The sequence below is a fragment of the Lepidochelys kempii genome, chromosome 2 (assembly GCF_965140265.1).
Source record: "Lepidochelys kempii isolate rLepKem1 chromosome 2, rLepKem1.hap2, whole genome shotgun sequence".
Classification (NCBI taxonomy): domain Eukaryota; kingdom Metazoa; phylum Chordata; order Testudines; family Cheloniidae; genus Lepidochelys; species Lepidochelys kempii.
In genome coordinates this window covers 95,006,081-95,033,052 of record NC_133257.1, presented here as the reverse complement: position 1 = coordinate 95,033,052, position 26,972 = coordinate 95,006,081, and positions in this window count along the sequence as shown.

Below are 26,972 nucleotides of genomic sequence, written 5' to 3'. Positions count from 1 at the left end.
CACACAGAATATATGGGGTTTGGGAAAGGACCTTAAAGTCAACCCCATTTCAGATCAAATGGTTGAATGACAAGGTTCCCCAGAAAGAATGCCCTCTTATTAGCTCCCTGTCTATTAAACCAAAGGAGCTCCAGTTCAGGCATCAGTGCTGGTCGCAGTTTTTATATTGCACGAAGAGATAGATTCACAAGCAGGTGGGTCCAAAAACATTTAGTAGAGATTTTTAAAGACACCAATTATACACCCAATTTCCACTGAAAGTCAATGGGTACCTAATTCATATTTGTGGTTTTGAAAATCTCACCTATTTGGGGCTTTGTAGGTGAAAAACAACTATTTTAACTCAATGTGGAAACAAAAGCATGTTTGTGGAACATGGAGTGCAGATGTAATGTGCCACTGTCAAATACACCACTTAATAAGCCAGTTGCAGAATTCTGCACATGTATTTTGTGGATAGATTTACGATGTAACCCCATGTGGAGTGCATCACAGCAATAGAATGTAGAGGTGACAAAGGCATGCAAATTTAAGGAATAAAAGTTGAACACAATCATGGGAGCAGATATATCTATTGCCTTATCTTCCGATTGCTTCTACCAGCTATGCTTCAGTCATACCTAAACTGACCCTCTGCCAGCTCTAGTTATCACTCATGCCTCTGTCTCTACCAGATGATAGGTAAGGTGCTCAGATGAGATGGAAATCTATCAACCATACCAGAAATAAAATCTCCCCACTAATTCCCCCAAAGCCAAGACATAGGGGAAAACATGATGGAACCTGTGGAATCACACATGAGAGGAACCTTAGAGGGGAAACGCATTTGCCATTGTATATGCCTATAAAGAATTCCCACTTTTAAAGTAAATAAATGTTGTGCAGAGCAAAGCTTCTGAATCTCGGTTATGCAGAAGCGAGATGGATAGATAAATGCTATTTCCCCTGTACTGGGCATTGCTGAATCATTCTCATTGCCTATTATTATTTACATGTAAAAATATCAGGGTTTTCCCATTGGTCAAAATTCTGACAACCAATGAGTCATCCGCCATGAATTTTAACTACGGTCAATGTCAAAGAACCAAAATTCAAATGATCATTTAATGTTGTCTGACATGAGAGAAAACATAATTGAATTCCACACAAGTAACGTCAGATTCTTCAAAAATGATGATGTGTGCCTGGCTGGCCTCAATAACCCCCCAAAGAGCTGCTGCGTTTCACATAGAGAAAGGATTTGAAGAATAAAGCAGCAGCAGTAGTTTTGTGTAAATATTGCCTAACACCTCCTCCCCATTCCCACCCCCGCCCCCAAAGCAAAAATATAGATTGCAAGGGAAACAAACAAACAAAAAAGACTTCTGAAATACCACAAAGCAGAGAACATGCTACCAGGAGGATAAGACAACTTTAATTAGCAGCTCCAGCTAATAGCAATATCTTTTCTCATGTTGCATTATAGTATTACATAAGGTGCTTGACAATGTGCAAGCCTGAATGAATATGAAAAGTAACATCAACATGAGAGCTAGATGGCTTGAAGGTAAACAGAATATGGTGGCCTTTTGCTCTATTCCATCACTGCTAAAAGACAGTAATTTATACTGAACTCCCTTTTGCTTATGGTTGATTCTTTATATCTTAATACTATACTCAATTTTTCTGAGTGGCTGCTGATTTGGGAATCCTTCATTTTTGGATGCCCAACTTGAGACAGCTTGTGCCTAGCTTTTAGATTTGCTGAGCACCCTCAACTCCAACTGAAGAAAATGGGAGGTTCCCGGAACCTCTGAAAAAAATCAAGCCCTAAGTGGGGTACTTGAAAGTAGAGGCATTCACGTTAGACCACACTGAGGTCACTTTTGAATATTTCCACCTTAATTGCTGAAATCCTCCATTTTTCCTGCTGTAAAATGGGCACAAAGATATTCAGCTGCCTCATAAGGGTGTTCATTAAACAATGTATGGAAATACTAAATACAAAGTATTAAGACTTTTAAACACTGGAATGCGTTACCTAGGGAGGTGGTGGAATCTCCTTCCTTAGAAGTTTTTAAGGTCAGGCTTGACAAAGCCCTGGCTGGGATGATTTAATTGGGGATCGGTCCTGCTTTGAGCAGGGGGTTGGACTAGATGACCTCCTGAGGTCCCTTCCAACCCTGATATTCTATGATTCTAAGACTAATCAGAAATGGGAACAGAACTCAGGAATTCCCAGCTCCTACCTCTGCTCAGTCCACTTCCTGTTTTACCCGTGCGACTTTATATAATTATAAACTTTTTGCATTATTCAGATTCTCCCTATAATCTGGCTCTGATTGACTGTTACAAAGCTATCAGGCCACATTCTCAGCATAGTTCTATTAAAGTCAGGTCTGTTAAAGCTATGCTGATTTACACCAGGTAAGGATCTGGCCCAGACTGCTTCCTGACCCTTGCATAGTACCCTGACGTGATTTATACTGTATTTCTGCATGCTTATTTATGCATAGCTAATGAGACCATATAAAATACTATCTAAATAATTCAAAATATTGCCAGTGAATTATTGTTCAATCAAATCCAAATTGGGTATTTGTCACTTCCTTATATCAATCACATGGAGTATATCTGATCGAATATAATTTCAGTCACTACTAAATTGTTTTATAACCCAGTCTATTAGGACATTTGATATTACAATGCCATAACATAACAGAATGGGATGTTCTGTTCTTTATAACAGCTTAAAAAGGATATTTCAGGGTGAATGTGACGGAATATATTTTAAAGCATTATGCTCATTTTATTTTTAGATGCATACAGACAGGACTGCTTGTATGACAGTAAATCTTTACAACTGAGATTTTTCCTGTCACTGTCATCACTCTTTGACTCTTGAATTTGAGCATCAGCATTCTGTGTCAATACATCTTAGTATTGATCTCAATTAAAGTTAATATGTCCTTATTATGCTTAGAACAGAGGTGTCGCAAACAATTTGTTCTATACAAAGACCGAATGAATTTAAGCATTTTGCCTGATACAGAAGTTAGCTGCCATCTATGTCATATAGTAAATTTGCTGCTTATTTGGAGCCATAGTATTGTCTCCAGCTAAATTAGAGAAGAATGCTTTGTATTTCTGCAGGTTCCTTTCATCTGAGGATTTGAAAGCATTGTGGTCCTGAGTCAGGAAAGCACTCAATTAGTGTGTAAATCCATCCCTATTCAAGAAAGAACTTAAGCACATGCCTAATGGCCAGAGCCCAAATCAGAAGCCAAGTTACTAATCCCAGGGAGTGAGCCAGGGCCAAGATCCAGGAGGTCAGAGCATCAGCTGTATGGGGAGATCTTCGCAAAGCAGTAAACTGCCCAAACCACTACTGCTTATTGCTAAAAGTAGCCAAGCTAGCAGGCAATCAGTGGGCCTATGCAGCAGCCTTAGCATGACCGAGTCAAGAGGGCAGTGGGTTTGGGTGCCACAGAAAGGACAGCTTGACCCCACGTCCTTCCTGATAAGATCTCTGTTAAAATTGCTGAGGTATGCATTAGGAAAAACAGGATGCTTGTCTATATGCACCCACAGCCCTGGACCATTCACAGAAAAAAAGTATGTGTGCTCTGAGCATACATTGGCGGCCCCACAGATCAGCTCCACCCTCTCATCTCCAGCGCCTTCCAACCACTGCTGATCAGCTGTTTAGCGGCAGGCAGGAGGCGCTGGAGCGGGGGAGAAGAGCAGGGGCAGGAAGAGACGGAGTAAGGGGAGGGCACTCAGGGATGGGTGTGGAATGGGGCAGGAAGAGATGAGGTGGGGACTTGGGGGAAGGTGTGGGGTGGGAGCAGGGCCTGGGGCAGAGCATGGAGTCAAGCATCCCCAGGGAAATCAGAAGTCAGTGCCTGTGCACCCCCCATCTTCCTATGGCCAAAGCCCCCCCTGAACCTGCTATGCCCAGTGCCCCCCAGACACTCACATAAATGCACAACACCCTGCAAACACCACCCCACCCAGCACCCCCCGACCACAGCCCCACTACAACTGCCTAGAACTCCATACAGAACCCTCACTCCCTAGTGCCCCAACCCACACACATCTTCCTGCCCCCCCCCCACAGTCCAGCACCCTCCTCAGACCCACTCCCCCATGCCCTGCCTCCCGACCACACTCACCAGCCCTGCCGGGAAGTGACTGTGTCTACTGGGCTGAGCCAGCAGCGCACTCAGGGCTGGTCCTGGGGCAGGGAATTGCTCCAGCCCCTTGGGAATGGCACAATCAGCCAGGCCAGGGCCTGCACTAGCCAGGCTCCCTACAGGACCCACTTGTCTGGAGGGGCCCAGCTAAGCCCCCAACACTGTCATCCCCCCAACTGGCCGAGACTGCACCAATCCCAGATGGCTCAGCTCCGGGGAGACAGGTGGGGGCCTACAGCTGATGGGAAGCAGAGACAGGTGGGGGCCTACAGCTGATGGGAAGCCTGGAGCCGGAGGTGCACCGGGATCCGGCCAGGGGGCAGAAAAGAGCCCTTGGTCAGGTGGCAGGCAGGCCAAGAGGAGCCAGTGATCTGGTGGGGTCTAGGGCATAGTGTAAGCAGAACAGGCCAGGACCCCTTCTGAGTACGGGCGCAGATCCATAGCACCATTGTAAACCCCATACTGCTAGAAACACAGCATGGAACACTATTGAGCAGGCAAAGACCCAACCCTGCTGTAGGGTTTAAGAATGTGCCTGTTGGAATCTTCAGCCAATCAGGAGACCCGATTCATTAGCTGAATCAGCTGAGGGCAATGAGATGGGCGTTCAGCTGTGGCTCCCTGATAATAAGGATGTGTTTGTGAACCAGGAGCTATACCAATATGAACTTATTTAAGTCTCGTAAGAGCCCTTTTGAGATAAGCCAGGAAATTTCTATGACCTTTGCTACGTCTACAAGCTCAGCCTAAGGCCTGAGTCCTTGACTTCAGTGGAACTACTCACTTGCATAAAACTAAACACATTACTAAATGTTTGCTTGATTGGGACCCTGGTGGGTGATTTGTTGTATGCACTTATAAGCATTAGAAATATCATTCTGAGTGTGTTTTTGCATATAGGCACTCTGTCATACCACTGTTCCAAATTATTTCAAATGTCTGCCTTATTAGTGAGAAATGTAGAGCCTGGTCTTTTCTTTTTACATCACTTTTTCCCAACTTTTTTACAAAGATGTAAAACCTAGTAGAAAATTTTCAGCTGTTCATAAAATGTTGGATGCATGTAGATTTTTGTATAGAAGAGAATGGGATTTGTTTGAACTTTGTAGCACTTATATTTGATCATCTTCACCTTTGGAATTCTCAATATACTTCTGTTGCATTTACAAAGCTAATTTTCCATATGTAAACTCCAACAGATTTTAAACAAAACCTTTCTGTTTACTGGATAAAGTGTGCGCCTCATATTTCAAAGATAGGAGTTGAAGGCACTGATATGTTATACATTTATTAACATACCTATTTGTTATTTTTGCCTACTGAAATTGACTGATTGATTCTTACCACTTTACTAAAGCAAATATATGATCCAAAATATCATTTCAGGTGAGACAAAGAACACAGAAAAAGTCTGAAAGCTCAGAGGTGGTAGGACCACAAACATGATTAAGATAATCTTTTACTCTCTCAAACATTAAAAAAATACAATATCTACCTGTCTAACATGGGAGGGGTTTTTTAATAATAAAAATAAACTCTTCACTTCTGCCTACACCTACCACCTGCTGCTTTCTCAGCAGTTCACAGATACAGTGAATTAAACTCATAAAGGCACGAAGAGGGTGAAGCCCCAGCTGTAAATCATTTATTTCAAACATTCAATTAGTGACCAGGTCAGCTTTATTTAAAGCAAAACACAAACTGTTGCATACCCAATTAATAGTTGCCATGGCAAATGTAAGTCCACTCAGTCCCATCTTATTGCAACAGATGTGGCATTTGCTAACAGTATTTCTCTAATGATATTATCCAGTCTGTCCAGTGCCAGAGATCTAATTTTCTGAAACATCAGGTGCTAAATATTTATCCTCATAAAAGAACACAAACATTCCCATCGTCAGAAATACTTCCGTTTACATAACACCATCCCAGTTTATTCAGGTTGTACACTCAGTATTTTTTTTTTCTCCCTGAGGTCTGGTTAGGAAGGGAAGTGGGTCCTGGATCATGAGACTTTTTTCTGGTAAAATGTTTTTAATGGCCATGTAGAATGTCATTTTAAAAAATGATGGTTTCATACCATTTTTTGAGATTGCCCTTAAAATTTCTGTCTCCCTCTACTGCTTGATAGTTTCACTGCTCCAGTAGAATGTAGTTGTACATGGGAGACCATATTGGAAAATATGATTTCTCAGGTAGCTTGGGCCAAACCATGGAGGTTATGGAGTATCAGGACAATCATGAAATGGACTCTGTATTCAATAGGGACTAAATAATATATACAGAAATATAACTAAGACTAGGAACTAATGGGAGAATCCTAATCTGATTAAAACAAATACAAAGAAATATTGATTTATTTCAAGACACTTTATAATATATAGTAGAAGCTGTCTGCAAATGAATTTTATACCAGCCAAAAAAAATCATTTCAAAAACTCCTACACTAAAAATACAAAAGCTCAGAAGGGATACAGACATAGCTAGTTCAGAGAAGCTGAGAAATCAGTTGTCACTATCATCATTTTCAACATAAAATTCTGTAAGGCTTTAGTTTTGGGTTTTTTGACACGTGTGCATCCACTAACTGACAGCTTCCTTCAGCGATATCCTGCAATATAATGAATCAGATTATTTTTTAAATAAATGAAACTAATTTAGCTTGCAATAACTTATACAAAACCAGCTGTTATAGTTATTATCACTATCATCACCATCATCAACATAAATATAATTACATTTACAAAGACAAATCAGAGGAAATGTGGCAGAAATAGGCTCTAGTGCAAGAGCTTGGTGTTGTTCTTTGTCTCTGACTCTTGATACCACTGCTTTAATGTAGGTAGGGCCCTACCAAATTTGCGGCTGTGAAAAATATGTCATAGAAATCTCATATTTTGTGTACTTTTACCCTGTACTATGCAGATTTCATGGGGGAGGCCAGCGTTTTTCAAACTGGGGATCCCAACCCAAAAGGGGGTCACAAGGCTATTGTAAGGGGTAGCAGTATTGTCACTGTCAAGGTTCTTTCCCCACTCTGAGCTCTAGGGTACAGATGTGGGGACCTGCATAAAAACCCCCTAAGCTTATTTTTACCAGCTTAGGTTAAAACTTCCCCAAGGTACAAACTATTTTACCTTTTGTCCTTGGACTTTATTGCTGCCACCACCAAGCGTCTAACAGATACATAACAGGGAAAGAGCCCGCTTGGAAATGTCTTTCTCCCCAAAATCCTCCCCAAACCCTACACCCCCTTTCTTGGGGAAGGCTTGATAAAAATCCTCACCAATTTGCATAGGTGAACACAGACCCAAACCCTTGGATCTTAAGAACAATGAAAAAGCAATCAGGTTCTTAAAAGAGTATTTTAATTAAAGAAAAAGTAAAAGAATCACCTCTGTAAAATCAGGATGGTAAATACCTTACAGGGTAATCAGATTCAAAACATAGAGAATCCCTCTAGGCAAAACCTTAAGTTACAAAAAGACACAAAAACAGGAATATCCATTCCATTCAGCATAGCTTATTTTCTCAGCCATTTAAACAAAACAGAATCTACCGTATATCTAGCTAGATTACTTACTAAGTTCTAAGACTCCATTTCTTTTCTGTTCCCGGGAAAAGCCTCACACAGACCGAGAGAACCTTTGTTTCTCCCCCACCTTTTACATTATCTTGTCTCCTCATTGGTCATTTTGGTCAGGTGCCAGCAAAGTTATCCTAGCTTCTTAACCCTTTACAGGTGAAAGGGATTTTCCTCTGGGCAGGAGGGTTTTTAAAAGTGTTTACCCTTCCCTTTAGATTTATGACAGTCACCCTCACTTCTGTACTGCTGCTGGTAGCAGTGCTGACTTCAGAGCCAGGCAGATGGAGAATGGTGGTTGCTTGCTGGGCACCCAGGTCTGAAGGCTGGGCTGCCGCCAGCAGCAGCACAACAGTAAGGGTGGCCATAGCGCTATCCCCCTATGATAGCCTTGTGCCCCCCGTCCAGGGCTCCTTTCTGGGTCAGGACCCCCACAGTTACAACACTATGAAACTCCAGATTTAAATATCTGAAACCATTATATAAGATTTTTTATAACCCATGACCCTGAAATTTACGAAAATAGACTACGAATTTGGTAATCTGTATTGTGCATTGTTTAATGTTCTTTGTTGATGGTCACAAGAAATGGTAGTGACAAATCATAATCCTCCTATAAAGGTATAAGCAGACAAACAATATTAAATTACTTGGTGATATTTTTACTTTAAGTCTAGGCTATATAAATTATATGATACATGCTTTATTGAACCATCTTCTATAATTAAATATAGACCACATGTATTTAACAGCTATTTGTATTACCATTTACACGCAATTTGCCTGAACAAGAAACAAAACAGGAAATGGTAAAAACCTAAGCACCCTATTTATTTGAATAGTATTTGTCTGGATATCCCTGGAATGCTCTATTCACCAATTAATAGAACCAAGGTTAATTTCTGTGATTAATTGCTCACCAATTTTTCACAAAGTGGTATTAGTTCATGGTTATAATTGACTTCACAGAAAACATGATCTTGAATATTTGCAATAAAATAAAATTAATTAAAAATACCATAAAATTCACAAAATTCAGTATTACTGTTGGGTTTTTTTCTTACTTTGAACTCCCATTAAGATTTGATTCCTACAGAGTTATTAAATAACAGGAGACACATTAGCTTTGCAAAGTAAAACAAAAGAAAAACAAACAAACAAAAACCTTTTCAAACAATTTGCAAAATCTCAGATTCTACAAAATCCTACCATCTCTAATGAAAACATTTCTAATAAGATTAGTTTGTTACAAATCTCCTTCCCCATTACCATATACTTTAAACAAAATCAAGAGAGGAGCCTAAAATACTTGACAGTGATTCTTCATTATCGGCTGATTGTACCTTGGACTATGTGCTCCCTTTACACAGGCTACCCATATTTTAGGTCTCTCCATACAGGAGTCAGTAGAGCCTCTTACATGCTTATCTCCAACTCTGAGGCAAGTGAGTGAGCAGTGGGTGGGAAACAATAGGTTAAGGATGGATAATGTTCATACTTTTGGCTCTATAGCCATCTACTACTCTCAGATTAGAATAGCTGAGTTAGCCAAGTGAATGGGGAATAATTTGCTACTGGTTTAAGTCAGCAACATGTTGCTATCTGTTTCTTATCATTCCACCCTCCCCCCAAGAACAAGAAAGAACCACAGGTATGTCTATAAGTTACAGTGCCTCTCAGAGATACTCCTGGGAGATCTTGTGACTCAATCATAATCCTGAATCCAACTTTTTCCCTTATTCAGGGCTGTGCATAAAGTCACAATCTGAACCATAAGGGATTAAAAAAACAAAAAAACCACACACACCCTACAGAGCTAAATATTTTACTCCTCTCCTGAAAAATAATCAATTTTAAATGATGTAATGTATTTATGTAGTATGAATAATGTGTCAGTGAAGTTACTTATGAGCAGAAACATTGTACCTACTTAGACATATTTGGATCATTTAATTGTAAAATAATGGTTGCTCATCCATAACATTATTGTGAAAATTGAACCTGCAATTTTCTGATCCAGTAACCCAATGAGGTGTTACAAATGTGCCACAGAGTTGCCATAGGTACAGAATGAGCATAGTTTCTTCATAACAAAATAACTTTTTACCAACGAGGTGTGGTACTATAACAGTAACCACCTATTTTAATTTATTTTTTTCACTGTCTGACACTGCAGCAGCTGCATGACTGTTAGAATCTGAATTGTGACAAAAACCATAGACACCTGTTTTGTGAATTAGGTTCACAAAGTTGCAAGATGCTATTTTTGTTAAAGCCATGTGCATCTGACGGTGACTTGATGGCAAACATTTTGCATAGTTAGGCTTCAATTCAACAAAGCACTGAAGTATGTACTTAACTTTATCCATGTGGTTAAATACCAGTGGAACATCAGCATATGATTAAGGGTGGGAACCATGAAGAGACTTAGGTGCCTAAGTCCTGATTTTAGGCACCACTACAATCCACAAAACTCCCATTTGGTTTGCTGCCTAATTAGCTATGTAGCTAATTACTCAGCACCTAAGTTTTTTCCTTTGGGCACGCCCATCTCAGCCTCACTCTTGGCACTTGGCTGTCTACCTCCCATCTGAGCATGTACACTACTGACTCATGATAGGCATCCAGTTGCTTATCTCCCACCATAGCCTCTAAGCAATTCACAAACTGGAAAGTAGGCATTTGGCTGACCAAGTTGCATGCAAGGGTCTGATCCAGCAGATGGTCTCTGTGCCCTCCTACCAGACAGGCACCTCAGGTAAGTGGACATAGAGCAACTTAGCATGCTGGCTATGTGCAGCGGTTCTCAACCAGGGGTTCAGGGACCCCTGGGGGACGATGAGCAGGTTTCAGGGGGTCCGCCAAACTGGAAAAGTGTTAGACTTGCTGGGGTCTAGGGCAGAAAGCCTAAGCCCTGTTGTGCAGAGCTGAAGCCTAGGGCCCTGAGCCTTGCCACCTGAGGCTGAAGGGGAAGCTTGAGCAATGTAGCTTCTCGGGGCACTCTGGAGCATTGCGCCTTGGCAACTATCCTACTTGCTACTCCATAACATCAGCCCTGGCTTTTATATGCAGAAAAACAGTTGTTGTGGCACATGTGGGCCATGGAGTTCTTATAGCGGGGTGGGGGAGAGCAGAAAAAAATGGTTGAGAACCCCGATATAGAGAACCTAGGTCCCTCACTCAGGCTTTATGGAGTGCCGTGATGCTCAGATTTGCAACACTTAAAGTCCCTTTGTGGATCACACCCTAAGTGCTTTGCTGAAGAGAGATGGATTTAAGCATTTACTTAAGTAATTCATGTAGTCAGGGTGACTATTCCCTAAAATCAAATTTAGCTACATGAGTTCATGTCTCAGTTATATGAAGAATGTCTTCTACATCACTATGAGCTCAGCCATGGCAATTTGTCCGGTCTTTGGGGGACCTTTGTTGAGCACCCCTTTTCATTGTGTGCTTAGTTAATGAGTTATTGTTGATAGGCACTTAAATTATTTAAATAATGATTTTACAAATAATGCTGACAGACTCTACTTTAAAGGAACTAAACTTAAAGGGTTTTTTTTTTTTTTTAAACTAATCAATAGGAAGGTGGCTGGCCTGAGATGATCATTCATCTGTTAACATCTGGAAAATGTCAAAAATGGGTCCACAAATTGATTTGCCAGCAACGGCTTCCCAAGTAGTCTGATTGAATTGAAAGAGGGAAAAATTAAAATGAAGGAAGGAAGAAGTGAACTATCTGTGTTTAATCTCCAATTTCATCAGAAATCGATTAACTTGCTGACTTTGGGTCCAAAAGAATTAATTATGCTTAGTCTCTGGTATAATTAACAACACTATAGCCATCTCCCAAAATATTCATTAAACAGTCAGGAACAATATGAAATTCAAATTCAAATTGGAAAAGAGATTAAATAGAAGTAGTCATCTCTAAAAAGAATCATACTACATCTGAGATGAAATCATTTAAGCAATACAAAATATGGAAATACATTTTGTGTTACATTTAATTATCATTAATTCCAGAACTGCAAGCTGGCAGCTATTTTAGGTTCATTACAAAGACTAAAATGGGCTGGAATTTTAATATGAATCAATTCTCATTGGAATAATGGGAATATGATTCAAACTTTCAGGAAGTTTAGTCTTAAAAATCCAAGTTTTTATTTTCAGTTCCTAAGTTCAGCTAAGGAGATCTGCATTCTGCAGCATGCCTGCCTGAGCATTTTTCATTACTGCAGGAAAACACTGAAAAATAGAGACTGAATAGGGTTGGGAGTAGGGGGAAGATAGATGAAGCCTGAATGCACTATATGGAATCCTCAATGTTGGCTTTCCCAGTTAAATGTGTGTTTCTGTGGAGCAGGAGAAAAATAAATAAAACAAAATCTCTACATTTACTGAATGGGACAAACATATATGTCATATAAGCAGATACTGTATTTTTGCCTATAATTTCCCACAGAGCTACATTTAGGGATTAGACCATGAGATTGGATTTCCAGGTCATTCACTAAGTAAAATGCAAGTTTGCTGTTTAAATACAAGTGTCATAAACTCCTTTGTATAAAGTGGGTCTTTTATCCCTTTCTGCAGCAATTATTTTGCTGCACAACAAGGGTAAATGTAAATTCAAAATAAATCACCTCAGGGTTTCTTTTAATGGCTTACAAGATTGATTGCATAGAATGCACAACATCAAATCAATTAGGAAACAAAATATCCAACTATGCAGCTCATTAATGACCAGAACTGGGTCATTTATTCAGTCGTCATTTTTATTTCTAAATGATAAGATTAAGGGGTTTTGTTTTTGTGTTGTTTTCAAACACAACATTCCAAATGTTTGCATTTTTGACTGGTCAAAATAAAAATACTTCTGTTTCCTAAACTGTATTCAATTCTCTTGATCTCTCCCCTAGTTCTAATTATATCCTTGCTCAATTATATACTTCAGGAAGGATAGGTGAGAAAGATGTTTCTTTGTTAGTTTTTTGTGGTTAGACTCCAGCCTGGTCTGCACAGGAAAGTTATATCAACATAGCTACGTCAATCAGGGGTGTGAAAAAACACATTGGACTGACATAGCTGTGCCAACATCACACCCAGCATAGACACAGCCCACACTCATGGATGAGGACTTCCATTGACATAGTTAACTTAGTTCAGGAAGGAGGTATTCTTACACCAACATAAAACCCCCTTCTGTTGGTCTAGGCTTCATTTACACTATGGTACTATGCTAGCATAACTACTACTGACAGCTATAGCCTCTGTAGTTTAGACATACCCTTATAAAGCTTGGATCCCAAGGACTTAAATGTGCAGGAAGCTTGGAATTTCTTGAAATCAATTATACAAAAACTATCTGAAATTTCTATCCCAAAAAATGGGGAAAAAGCTAAGCGAGAAAGGCTTTAGACCCAGCTGGATGAATAATCACTCCAAAACAATGTTATTAGGAGAAAATAGAGAGCATATAAGGAATGGGAAAAAAAATTGACTAATTGGCATGGAAACATAGATCTCAGAGGTTAGGAAATGTAGGAGTAAAGTGAGAATTGTTAAAGGTCACGCTGAATTAGGTCTTGCCAAGGACATTAAAATAGTAAGAATATTTTTGATTTATATAAATAAAAAGAGAATAAGGAAGGATGAGGTCAGGCCACTATGCAGTGTGGATGGCAAGAAGATTAAAGATAATCTAGGTATGGCCCAAAATTAAATGAATACTTTGCCTTAGTTTTCAATATGGATGATAATATAAAGCATGGGTACGAAGGTAGGGTGGCTGTTGAAAATGAGTATATAGAAAAGGAAATTACCATGACTGAGGTGGAAGAAAATCTTAAAGAGTTCAATGCACCCAAGTCAGGGATAGGGGGACAAATGTGGGAGTGGATAATTTCCATCCCAGATTACTGAAAGGATGGGCACATGAGATTGCTAGACCAGTAGCAAGAATTATTAATAAATCTATTCATTTGGGGTTAGTACTATATGAGTGGGAATAGCTAAAGTCATACTTATATTTAAGAAAGGGAAAAAAAGTAAACTGGGCAATTACAGACCTGTTAGTCAGACCACAGTAGTGTGCAAATAATTAAATTAATGGAAGTAAACAGTAAAGGGGATGTAATTCAACATGGGTTTATCAAAGGTAGATCATTCCAGACTTATCTAATTTTCTTCTTTGAGAGGTTAACTGATTTTTCAGGTAAGGGAAGTGCAGTAGATCTAATATACTTGAACTTCAGTAAAGAATTTGACACAGTACCACATGGAAAATTAGTAATTAAATTAGAGAAGATGAGGACTAGTACAAGTATGGTAAAATGTGTAAGGAACTGGTTAAAGGGGAGAAGGCATTAGGTTCTGCTAAAAAGGGAACTGTTAGACTGAAGGGAGGTTATGAGCGGAGTTCCTCAAGGATCGGTCTTGGGATCAAAATGATTCAATATTTTTATTAATGACCTTGAGACAAAATTGAAATTTGTTGATGACACAAAATTGTGAGGCATCATCAATACAGCAGAGGATCTGATTATTAAACAAAAAGATCTTGATGACCTGGAAGACTGTAATTAGAGCAATTCAATAGTTCAAAGTGCAAGATCATACATTATTAGGATCGAATAATAAGTATTTCTGCTACATGCTAGAGGCACATTAGCTGGAAGCACAGAGGAGGGGAGACACCAGGGTGTGTGGGTTGATCACAGGATGAGTATGAACCACCAATGTGATGTGTCTATGGAAAAGACAAATAAGATCCTAGGAGATATCAGGTCAGGCATTTTCAGTAGAGATAGAGAAGTATTAATGCCATTGTACAAGGCACAGGTAAGACCTCATCTGGAATACCGGGGGCTCTAATACTTTGGTCTAATTTCAGTTGCTGGGTTTATTGTGCATCTTGTGGTGTGTCTCTGGTGTTGGTGGCCTGCGATATACAGGAGGTCAGACTAGATGATCTGGTGGTCCTTTTTGGCCTTAACTCTGTGACTGTATTAGAGCCAGATTCTCTGATCCAGGGTGATGTGGCCACTCTGGGTAACAAAACCTCCTCATTGTGGCCCTAAAGCTGGTTTAACTTGCCCAGAGAAGATTACCCCAATGTATACATCATATAGCCAATATAGCGACTCTGGCCATGGTTTCTATACCAGGAGCCTAAAACTGGGCTCCTGTAGCTGCTGGGTGCTCCAAAGATTTGAAAACAAGGCTAATTATATATGTGCCTGTATATGCATTAAGGAGCCTAAGATTAAAATTGTGGCTTTGAAAATGTTGCCTTCTGACATAATTCCTTCCCCCACCCTCCACTTACAGTACTACCAGTGTGTTACATGGAAAAGAGGTCACATGTAGAAGAAAGGGAGTGTAACCAGGATACCCTTGCATCATGGTGATGCGTGACTTGGGATGAGTGGCTCTTAGATTCTTCTAACCTAGTTCATGGGGACCAGGTAGATACGCTGGAGGGTAGGGATAGGATACAGAGGGACCTAGACAAATTAGAGGATTCAGCCAAAAGAAATCTGATGAGGTTCAACAAGGACAAGTGCAGAGTCATGCACTTAAGACAGAAGAATCCCATGCACCGCTACAGACTAGGGACCAAGTGGCTAGGCAGCAGTTCGTCAGAAAAGGACCTAGGGGTTACAGTGGATGAGAAGCTGGATATGAGTCAACAGTGTGCCCTTGTTGCCAAGAAGGCCACTGGCATTTTGGGATGTACAAGTAGGGGCATTGCCAGCAGATCGAGGGACGTGATCGTTCCCCTCTATTCGACATTGGTGAGGCCTCATCTGGAGTACTGTGTCCAGTTTTGGGCTCCACACTACAACAAGGATGTGGAAAAATGGGAAAGAGTCCAGCGGAGGGCAACAAAAATGATTAGGGGACTGGAACACATGACTTATGAGGAGAGGCTGAGGGAACTGGGATTGTTTAGTCTGCGGAAGAGAAGAATGAGGGGGGATTTGATAGCTGCTTTCAACTACCTGAAAGGGGGTTCCAAAGAGGATGGATCTAGGCTGTTCTCTGTGGTAGCTGATGACAGAACAAGGAGTAATGGTCTCAAGTTGCAGTGGGGGAGGTATAGGTTGGATATTAGGAAAAAACTTTTTCACTAGGAGGGTGGTGAAACACTGGAATGCATTACCTAGGGAGGTGGTGGAATCTCCTTCCTTAGATATTTTTAAGGTCAGGCTTGACAAAGCTCTGGCTGGGATGATTTAGTTGGGGATTGGTCCTGCTTTGAGCAGCGGGTTGGACTAGATGACCTCCTGAGGTCCCTTCCAACCCAGATATTCTATGATTCTATGACCTGCCTTGCACAGTGTTGTGGCAGAGTTAGGGCAGTGCCAAGGTTAGTTACAGTCCTCCTGTACACACCAGCCCCAAGACTGCTATGATCAAGCTGGAGCTACTCTGCCATAATTTATGAATGCTTTATGGTGCCTGGTTATGGCGGTGCTTTCAGTATGAGTATACTGATTTCACTCAAGAAGAGTCTGTCTGGAAAAAAAGAACAGTCCTGAAGGAAAATAGTGGCTCAAGCTAAGCCAGTCCTCAGCAGACACTTGTATTTAAGGGTCAATTCCAGAACCACTGACTGAGTGTTCTGGCTCTGGCTCTTGCTGAACTTACAAGACTTGTTTTGATCAAAAGGGTCAAAATCCAGGAATACAGAAGAAGAACAACAAAACTATAGCAGGGTATAAACGGGAAGTTCTCAAGACAGAGGTAGTAATTTGGGGGAATCAAGATGAGACACTGGATCTCACTTTGAGGGTATCTGAATGTAGGCCTGCCTCAGTTACCATCAGAGAATGGTAAGATATTAGGTAAAATAGACATGCAGATAGATGGTTTGTTGTTTTAACATCTCCTTTCTCTTAATACTTTATTCCTACTGCTAAAATAAAAATGACTTTTGTTTTAAGAAGGCTGTTTTGGATCACTATATTCACCATTGGTCACAGGCTCCTGAAGGATAAGAATGGCTGATACACAGGGTACTATAGCCCAGCGCTTGGACTAAGAGAAGAAAAAAATGTGGAACTCCACACTGGCATAGGTAAAGGCAGGATGTCAGGTCCCTATAGAGTGTGCTCGGAGAGACCAGAAAGGGGATAGAGGAGCAGCAAGCCCTGTAAAGTACCTCTGCTCTGTGCACTTCAGCCTCAGCCTAGGATCTGGCCCTAAAACAAAAAGTAAGTTCAGTTATTCTTCCCAGTGTAGCATTGCTGTGTTCTGCAACGCTTGTAAATAATTTGCCTTATGCCATCATGAATCTTATAAAGGGCTAGTTGGCATTTCCCTCACCGTCATCCTGCAAGTTTTAGAAGATGTGTGTTATGTTCATTGTGAACAGAAAGAGAAATTAGATGAAAACATATAAGCCCTCTTTCTGGAAGGCTGTAACACTACACTACTATATTGCTTAGAATTCAGAAAGATAATACACAAGAACCTGAAAACAGAGACACATAAAGCTGGCTGCTCCATAAGGCATCATCCCACCTTTTTCCGGGCTAGACCAGGGAACCTCCCACTCCTGCTCTCCACGAATACTCTTAAAGTGATAGCTTGCAATTCCAGCAATCAACTCAGCTACACTAGCCCCTAGTTTAGTCTATGGGGATGTGAACAGCAGTACACACCAAAGTGCTGCACTGTAACCTGATTGCCTTCAATGATGAGATAACTGGCTCTGTGGATATGGGGAAAGCAGTGGATGTGATATATTTGACTTTAGCAAAGCTTTTGAAGTCTCCTACAGTATTCTTGCCAGCAAGTTAAAAAAGCATGGATTGGATGAATGGACTATAAGGTGGATAGAAAGCTAGCTAGATTGTTGGGCTCAATGGGTAGTGACGAACGGCTCAATGTCTAGTTGGCAACCGGTATCAAGCGGAGTGCCCCAGGGGTTGGTCCTGGGGCCAGTTTTGTTCAACATCTTTATGAATGACCTGGATAATGGGTTGGGTTGCACCTTCAGCAAGTTCACAGATGACACTAAGCTGGGGGGAGAGGTAGATACACTGGAGGGTAGGGATAGGGTCCAGAGAGACCTAGACAAATTGGAGGATTGGGCCAAAAGAAATCTGATGTGGTTCAACAAGGACACGTGCAGAGTCCTGCCCTTAGGATGGAAGAATCCCATGCTATAGGATGGGGCCCAGCTGGCTAAGCAGCAGTTCTGCAGAAAAGGGACCTGGTGATTGCAGTGGATGAGAAGCTGGATATAAGTCAGCAGTGTGCCCTTGTTGCCAAGAAGGCCAACGGCATATTGGGCTGCATTAGTAGGATCATTACCAGCAGATCGAGGGAAGTGATTATTCTCCTCTATTCGGCACTGGTGAGGCCACATCTGGAGTATTGTGTCCAGTTTTGGGCCCCCCACTACAGAAAGGATGTAGATAAAATGGAGAGAGTCCAGCGGAGGGCAAGGAAAATGATCAGAGGGCTGTGCACATGACTTATAAGGAGAGGCTAATGGAACTGGACTTGTTTAGTCTTGAGAAGAGTGAGGGGGGATTTGATAGCAACCTTAGTTTGGCCTTTAGTTGGTGTTGGTCCTGCTTTGAGCAAAGGGTTGGACTAGATGACCTCCTGAGGTCTCTTCCAATCCTAATCCTCTATGATTCTGCCATGTAGACTTTGTAGGCACAAACGGAAAGGTTCCTAGCTCATGTTAACATAGGCTTCTTCAAACTGTACTATATAAATGCAAACTAGGAACCTTTTTATTCACACTTGCAGCATCCACCTGGGGCTATTAGAAAGCAGCACTTTTTTGCACATTATTCACCCCTGTACTCAAAACTACAAGGCAGTGTAGACATAGTCACAGTACTCAGTATACCACATTATTAAGGTCCACTGCAACTCTCCTTTAGACTAATAAGCCTACAGTACAAAGGTCCATGCGGAGCTGGGATAATGCCCACAGTGTCTCCTAAAACTTAAAGTGCCAGGAGGTCCCAACAAGCCTAAGGCTTGTGTGGGGTGAGGTTCTGAAGAAGACTCCTGGATGTTTCCTCTATATTGGAGGAATTCCCAGATGGCCACATCTGCTGACTTACAGCCCTTTTGTGCAAGTGGAAAGGGTGGTATGGAAGGAAGAATATCCTGGGGAGCATAGAGCTCTGCACTCAGAATATATGATCTAGTTCAAACAGGAATCATTTTGGGGAAATTGTATGGCTTGTGTCATACAGGAATCAGAACAGAGGATTACAATGGTCCCTGTGGGCCTAGAATCTATGAATAAAGCTGAGTGCAACCTCATGCTGGGGAGTTTCTGGTTTTGTGTTCTGTTCATATTAACCATAACACATCCTCTACTGTGCAGGGAAGGAGAGCCAATAACTGATGGGTTTGAGAAGGCTGAGGTGTTTAATGCCTATTTTGCTTCAGTCTTCACTAAAAAGTTAATGTTGACCAGATACTCAACACAATTAATATTAACAACAACGGGAAAAAGAATGCAAGCCAGGGAAATGTGGTCTAGATAAAATGGCTATAAATTGGGTTCACAACTAGTTGAAAGCCAATAGTCAAAATGGTTTATGGTGAAAGTGGGAGGACTTATCTAGTGTGGTCTCATGGGTCAGTCCTAAGTCTGGTACTATTTAATATTTTCAATTTTCATATTTTTCATTGGATAATGGAGTATGCTTGTAAAATTTGCAGATGACACCAAGCTGGGAGGGGTTGAAAGCACTTTGGAGGACACAATTAGAATTCAAAATAACCATAATAAATTAGAGAATTGGTCTAAACTCAACAAGATGAAATTCAGTTAAGGCAAGTGCAAAGTACTTCATTTAGGAAGGAAAAATCAAATGCACAACTACAAAATGTGGAATAACGGGCTAGATGGTAGGTGGGATAGCTGGTAGAGCAGCACTATTTCTGTGTTACTTCAGGGTGTGGTTGCCCCTGCCAACATGAGCCTCAGTTCAGGCTCACTTTGGTTGGTGGCATCCGATAAGGGCCCTGCTCAGGGTTACAAGTGAAGGCCAACGGAGGACCCCAGCAGAGAAAAGAAAACTTTTTCCAAATTTTGAAGAAAATGAATGAGCTACCTCAAAACCATCTGCTTCACACAGAAGGGATTCTGCGAAGCAGGCTGGAGTTCCCAAAGAAAAATACAATTCTACGTCTCCTAGGGAGATGCAGTGAATCAAAGGGGCAGCCGATAAGATATGGTCCGCACTTTCGGCCAAACTTCATAATGCCTATTCCATCCACGTGTGATTTGACAAAATTCATTGTCATGCGGTTATCCACCATTGACCTAGCTGCAGCAGGATCTTTTAGACTCCTGGAATAACCCCATACAATCTGGCCATTGACCTTTGGTGCTACAGACCCTTGTTGTCTAAGTATTGTTGTTGTGCTAGTACTCCTGAAAAGGATCTGGGGGTAATAGTGGATCACAAATTGAATCTGCATCAACAATATAATGCAGTTGCAAAAAAAGATTAACATCATGCTAGGGTGTATTAATAGCAGTGTTGTATGTAAGACATGGGAGCTAATTGCCCTAGTCTACTCAGCACTGGTGAGGCCTCACCTGAAGTATTGTGTCCAATTCTGGTTGCTACACTCAAAAATATTGTGACAAATTGGAGAGTTTAGAAGAGAACAACAGAAATGATAAAAGGTTTAGAAAACCTGACCTATGAGGAAAAATTAAAGAACACCGGGCATATTTAGTCCTGATAAAATTAGACTAAAGGGGAGTAGGTAACAGTCTTGAAATATGTTAAGGACTATTATAAAGAGGACTATGATCAGTTCTTCCTGTCCACTGAAGATCGGATAAGAAATAAAGGGCTTAATCTGCACCAAGGCAGATTTAGGTTAGAAATTAGGAAAAACTTTCTATCTGTGAAGGTAGTTAAACTCCAGAAGAGGCTTGAAAGGGAGGTTGTGGAATCCCCATCACCGGACATTTTTAGCAACAGGATGGACAAACACTAGTCAGGTATAATCTAGGTTTACTTGATCCTGCCTCAGTACAGGGGACTGGATTTAATGATTTGTCAAAGTCCCTTCCAGCCCTACATTTCTAGGATTCTATAAAACTGTTATTTTCTCATTATAAATTCTTCGCCCTAATCTTCAAGAATAAATCTAGAGGCAGCTGGCAAATTAATTATGTACCATTAATTGATCACCTAAGTAGGCCGTGATCTGGTGTAATTACAATATGTCCATTTTAGAATCATTATGACTACTAGAGAATTAATTGAAAAGTTTGTTATTTAGGCCTGCATCATTTTTGTACACCGCAAGAAAATGACTGAGCCTTGTGTCCATAGCACAATTATTGTGCCTTGTCGGAATCCAGGAGAAAATGCAGTTGTGGGTTAACATTCATACAATATGAGAATCAAATATGACTAAAGAAAAAAATTCAGAGATTATCATTTCTCTATCCAACTGAATTAACCTTTTAGAGAGGGCCAAAGCAATAGATTTCCCACTTGCTGTTTTTGTCTTAACCCTCATTCCAGAATGTGAATGAGTTATGAGATGATATAGTAACAGACAAGAGTTCTATGGAATGCCCCTGTTGTCAAGCAGCCTAAAGAGTAAAAGAAAATTGAGATTCCTACTGTGTTTGTACACAGAGACATTAGGCTTCTATTCTTTCATGTTCTTTTCTTGAAGAGATGCTTTGAAAAGGTTTTAGACATCATTGTGTTCCTTTAACTACTAAAATTGTGATCAAATGCTAATTATAACATTTGGTGATGATATTGCAATGTGTGTACAGTACATCTAAGCTGGAACAGTACATAGAAGTCTAGATGAATGTGTATATTTTCTTTAAAGAACACTTCCAAAATCTACCTGTCTATGTTTTAAATTACAAGTTCAGGCATTCACATTACACAGAGCCCTGTGCAAATAACACATAATAATTTTGTCCCATTAATCTGTTTCACCCAATCTGCGTTCACTTAACCTTTTGGTTTCTTGTGCTTGTGAAAACAGTCTGTTGACATTTACAAGAATCCTATAATTGGTGTAGTTTGGATATTCAGGAGCAGGAAATTATAGCATGCGGTCCACTCACAAGAAGAGTAAAGATTGGCCCTCTGAAAGAAAAGTATGCTATGCATTGCATGACTATGGTGCACGACTTTCCCAGTCATAAGGGAGCATAATTCGTCACAATATTCAGGACTCCTCTATGGATTTAAGAACATGTTCCACAAAATTAAAGAGGACTCCAAGATCATATTGCACCCCCCCCCCAAGTTTTTATTGTATTTTACCACACGGATGTATGGTAGAACTGCAATAACAGCAGGGGTATCTATTATATACTGTGTTGGATTACCTTCATATAATTGCCAGAAAGGCTGATCTTTAACACTATAACAGGACAATCAATTGGATCTTTGAATTGTCACACATTAGCCAACTAATGGGAATAGAAAAATTACAAGACATGTTTTTTTCAGAGGTGCAAAAATACGTAAAATATGTTCTTCGGAAAAGTGAGGGGACCTCAAAGGTAGATAAATGGATCAAGCTTTTTAGAAGACTGCAAAGCCTGAGAAAAATCTCCTTTATCAGATACAGTATGCTCTATGTATAGGAATGACTCTGACAGAACTCTCCTCCTATGGTGAGACTACAATGGATGAAGTGATGAAAGAGATGGCAGAGGAAACTGACCCCTTTTCCACCAAGTCAGACAAAGCTAGCTAAAAATGATATTTCAGGCCTGATTCCAGAGGCCACAAAGCCAGCTTACTTGGTCCCAGGGAATATCTCCAGCACTGGGAAGGTATAAGGCCAGTGTATGCATCTTTACAACTGTTCCCCCAACATTGCTTCTTTGTAATCTGGCCTTTCTGGACTGAGGAGCATCCCACAGGTGGTTGTGGGCATCCCCTGTAGTGTAGAGCAGCTCTGTGTGTGTGTGCTCATGTGTTCAGGAGACAAAGACAAACCAAAGAGCTGTGTTTTTCATTTAGTTCTGGAAGTGATGAGGTCCATAGTCACTTATCTCTTTGATGGTGAGTTCAATTGTCTAAGTCCAGCTCCTGTGAAAGTTCTGTCTCTTGTACTTAAGGGCCTCCATGTATTAGGTGATAATATTATAGTGTTATAGTTCTTATGGAATGTAGCTGTCATGAGAGGTCACAGACACAAAGGGAGAAGGCCTTGTCTAAAGCGGGAGTAGGAGGTGCTCCCCCCATCACAGCTACAGACAGTCGCATAGAGAGCTTTGAATATCTGCACAAAGACTTGCAATTGGATTCTGTGTTTGATGGGGAGTAGAACAGAAGATTGATGTACTTCTGTCATTAAGCAGATGGGCTACTTTGCATGAGCTAGAGTTTATTCAGGGTGTGGGTCATGAGTGACCATAATGAATGCATGAATCTGTGTGGCTGGGTCGGACTCCCATAAGAAATGGGACAATATTCCTGCTAGCTGCAGATAGAAGTGGGAGATTTGACAACCATGGCTCTTAATGCAGACAGTAATATTGGTGAGTTCAAAAGGACCCTAAAACTAAACTCCTTTAGCAAATGGGGGGACATTACAGATGAAGCAAGTTCTTCTAAATATTCCTTTTCTCCCAACATCACCTCAGTTTTCCCTGGGTTCAGCTTTACCCAACTTCCCTTGGTCCAGATGTTGGTTTCCTCTCAGAAACATAGCACTGGATTAGTTAAGATTCATAGATATTAAGGTCAGAAGGGAGGACCATTATGATCATCTAGTCTGACCTCCTGCACAATGCAGGCCACCGAATCTCACCCACCCATTCCTGCAATAAACCTCTCACCTATGTCTGAGCTATTGAAGTTCTCAAATCATGGTTTAAAGACTTCAAGGTGCAGAGAATCCTCCAGTAAGTGACCCGTGCCCCTTGCATACTACAGATGTCAAACTAACAGGCCTGTAGTTACCCGGATCACTTTCTTTTCCTTTCTTAAAAATAAGAACTATGTTAGCAATTCTCCAGTAGTACGGTACAACCCCTGAGTTTACAGATTCATTAAAAGTTCTTGCTAATGGGCTTGCAATTTCGTTTGCCAATTCCTGTAATATTCTTGGATGAAGATTATCTGGGCCCCCCGATTTTGTCCCATTAATCTGTTAGAGTTTTGCTTCTACCTCAGGTATGGTAATATCTACCTCCACATCCTCATTCCCATTTGTCATCCCTAAAATCCTCATTAGCCTCATTAAAGACTGAGGTAAAGTATTTGTTTAGATATTGCGCCATGCCTAGATTATCCTTGACCTCCATTCCATCCTCAGTGTTTAGCAGTCCCACTTCTTCTTTCTTTGTTTTCTTCTTATTTATATGGCTATAAAACCTTTTAATATTGGTTTTAATTCCCTTTGCAAGGTCCCTTTGCAAGATCAGTGGTTCCCAAACTTTAAAAGCCCGCGAACCCCTTTCACTAAATTGTGAAATGTTGTGAACCCCCTCCTAAAAATGAATATTTCCAGGGATTTAAGTTTAAATTTCCTCCGAACTCCGCAATCCGTGGGGCTCCTGCTGCTGGACCCCGTTGACCACCCCGGTCAACTGAGCTCCACTGAGCTCAGGCTGCAGGTCCTGCTGCCTGCCAGGGCTTGGGCTGCCAGCCCCAACTGCCTGACCCCGCTCTCCTGGGGCTCGGGCTGCCAGCCCCACACGGAGCACTGGAGTTTGGACTGCCGGCTCCCCCACTGATGGGGGCAGGGCTCGGGCTGCCAGCCCAAACTGTCTGGCCCCACTCTCCCTGGGGCTCAGGCCGTCTGCTCCGCAACCGGGTCCGACCTGCTGCCTCCAATGCCCAGGGTCCTCTGTTAGTATTAAGTATTAGCCGCCATTAGTGATTTTTTTTCTGGAGAACCCCTGCAACTTCCTGTGAACCAACAGGGGTTCGCAAATCCCCGTTTGGGAACCGCTCGTTTAGATTAATAAAAACAAAACCAAAAGCCAATATGGTCTTAAGTGAATTCAGGTATAAGAGATGAAGTTAGAAATGGTTACAACCAAATGAAAATGAGCACACACATCTAAGAGTCTGAAATGTAATCTAGCAAATTTTGGTTCAAAGCTTTGTTTAAGATGGACTTTCTTGCCTACAGTCTTATAGCAAGATGGTGACTGACCCTTTTCTTGGTTAGGATCTCTCCCAGAGGCTGCAAGGTGCTGGTTTCAGTGTTTTCCCCAGGAATTGAAATTAGGGGTGGGGGTGTTTAAGTATATTCGGGGGGGGGGGGTAATGGCTGATGAGAGGTGAGACAATGAGGGTGAAGGTGGGCTGTATCGCACTGTAGTAAAAACTGAAAAGTTTTTCATGACGATTTTATTAGATTTAACTCATGTTTTAAAATCATCACACAAATTAAAGTTGGTTACTCAAGCCTACTATGAAGCATTACATCTACATCCTCCTTGGTTTCTTGTAATTTTGCACAACTCTGTTAATGAAGTTCTCGAATGCAGTGCATTCCTCTTTGGTGGCTTCTCCTGTGTCTGGTACTTCCAGTCCTTCATAATACACTCATGATCAGGCAGAAGGCGACTCCTTTCAGAACACAAAATTCTGTTCAGTGAGGAAAAAGAATGCTCAGCTGTAGCATCTGTGACTGGGAGTAGCAAGAGATGAATTCCTACTTCTTTCATCCCAGGAAACATAGAACAAAGATTGGGTTGAACCGCTAATGATGACAAAGAAGTTGAAGTCAAATCTTCATTTGTTTGTTCTATGATATTCCACTCTATGTTCAAATTCTCTGTTCTGTCCTGATCACATTGCAGGCCCATTGTTGGAAGTGCCTCACTTCACTCAACTGTATTTTATAAGATGGGCATCTGTAAAAGCTATGTGGAGGTTGAGTACAATACAGAAGTTGCTGTTGTAGATTTGTAGGTATCAAGTCTGTGTATTTTTTTCAGCTGGCTTAACAAACACTTCTTGTCCTCTTCACTTAAGGAATCAATACAAGTGCCTTAATTACTCAACTTCTGAACTGAAGTCTTTGCTTCTTCCAGTGCGTTTTCAATGGATCTCTCTCTGATTGATCCAAGTGTAGCTTCTATTGCTGGACAAAGAAATACTACTGTTAAACAATGCCATTGAGACATCTGCTACAATGACCCAAGTGGTTTCAACAGTAGACTTACAAGAGAGAAAATGGCAATACTCTTCTCTGAACTTAGTAGCAAAAGTAGTCCACCAACTGCACTACATAGATCTGTCCCATCTCGGTAGATACTTTATTGCAACCATAATTATTGGCTTTGGAATTTTAAGACAACAGTCAAGGATCGCTTGGTTGGACACATATGAACTTCAGTTCCAGTGCATCTTCTATTTTTTCCAAGACATTCAGTCCTTTTTTTTTTTCCCAGCAAGAGTCCAAAAGAATAAAAAACATAAAATGTATGGCTTTTTTAATGTCTTTTGAAGATTCTACAGCACATACTAGTGCTGGCTGGAGTAGATGGCTTTTGCAGTGTGTGTAGGAGAGATTGGAGTTAATCACTTTTCTCTGAGCAAAAGCTTGTACTCCACTATGTCTTCCAGAGAAGTTTGCAACTCCATCAAATACACAAGCGGCCATCTCTTTGGCATTCAATTTACAAGCATTTAACTCTAAGATGTAGATTGTCACAGATGCAGCCGATGTGTCTTTTATAACCTGAACACCTAGAAATGCATCTACTGGCCTACCACTGATGTGAAGATAACACAGGCAATGACTTAATACTTGAAGCCCATTTGCACCAGTGCATTCACTGGCTGTTTATGCATGTTTTCTGAATGCGTTGAGAGCACTGAGCCTTTCACTGTTGCACCACATACTTCTAACCAGTCAGATGAGTTTCTTGCAGAAAGATAGTGAGCATTTCCTGGTCTTGGTCGGAACCAATGCCCAACTTCAGGATTAACAAGTAACAATGCACTTAACATTGATCTCCAGTTTGTAGTGTGTAGTATCTCTTGCTTAAATAGAAAGTATGATGTGACAGCCATGTTTGTTTGCATATACAGTGTTGTCTCTCCAGCATTCTTAACAGCCTCATTAAGTACTTCTAAAATTGGCTTTGACAGTGACTGGTTTATAAGATTTTATGCATATCAATGCAATCCAGAGGCTTGGTATTTTGCAGCCTTTTCACGTAGATTGTCAGCATTGGTTTGCTGATCTGTCTGGCA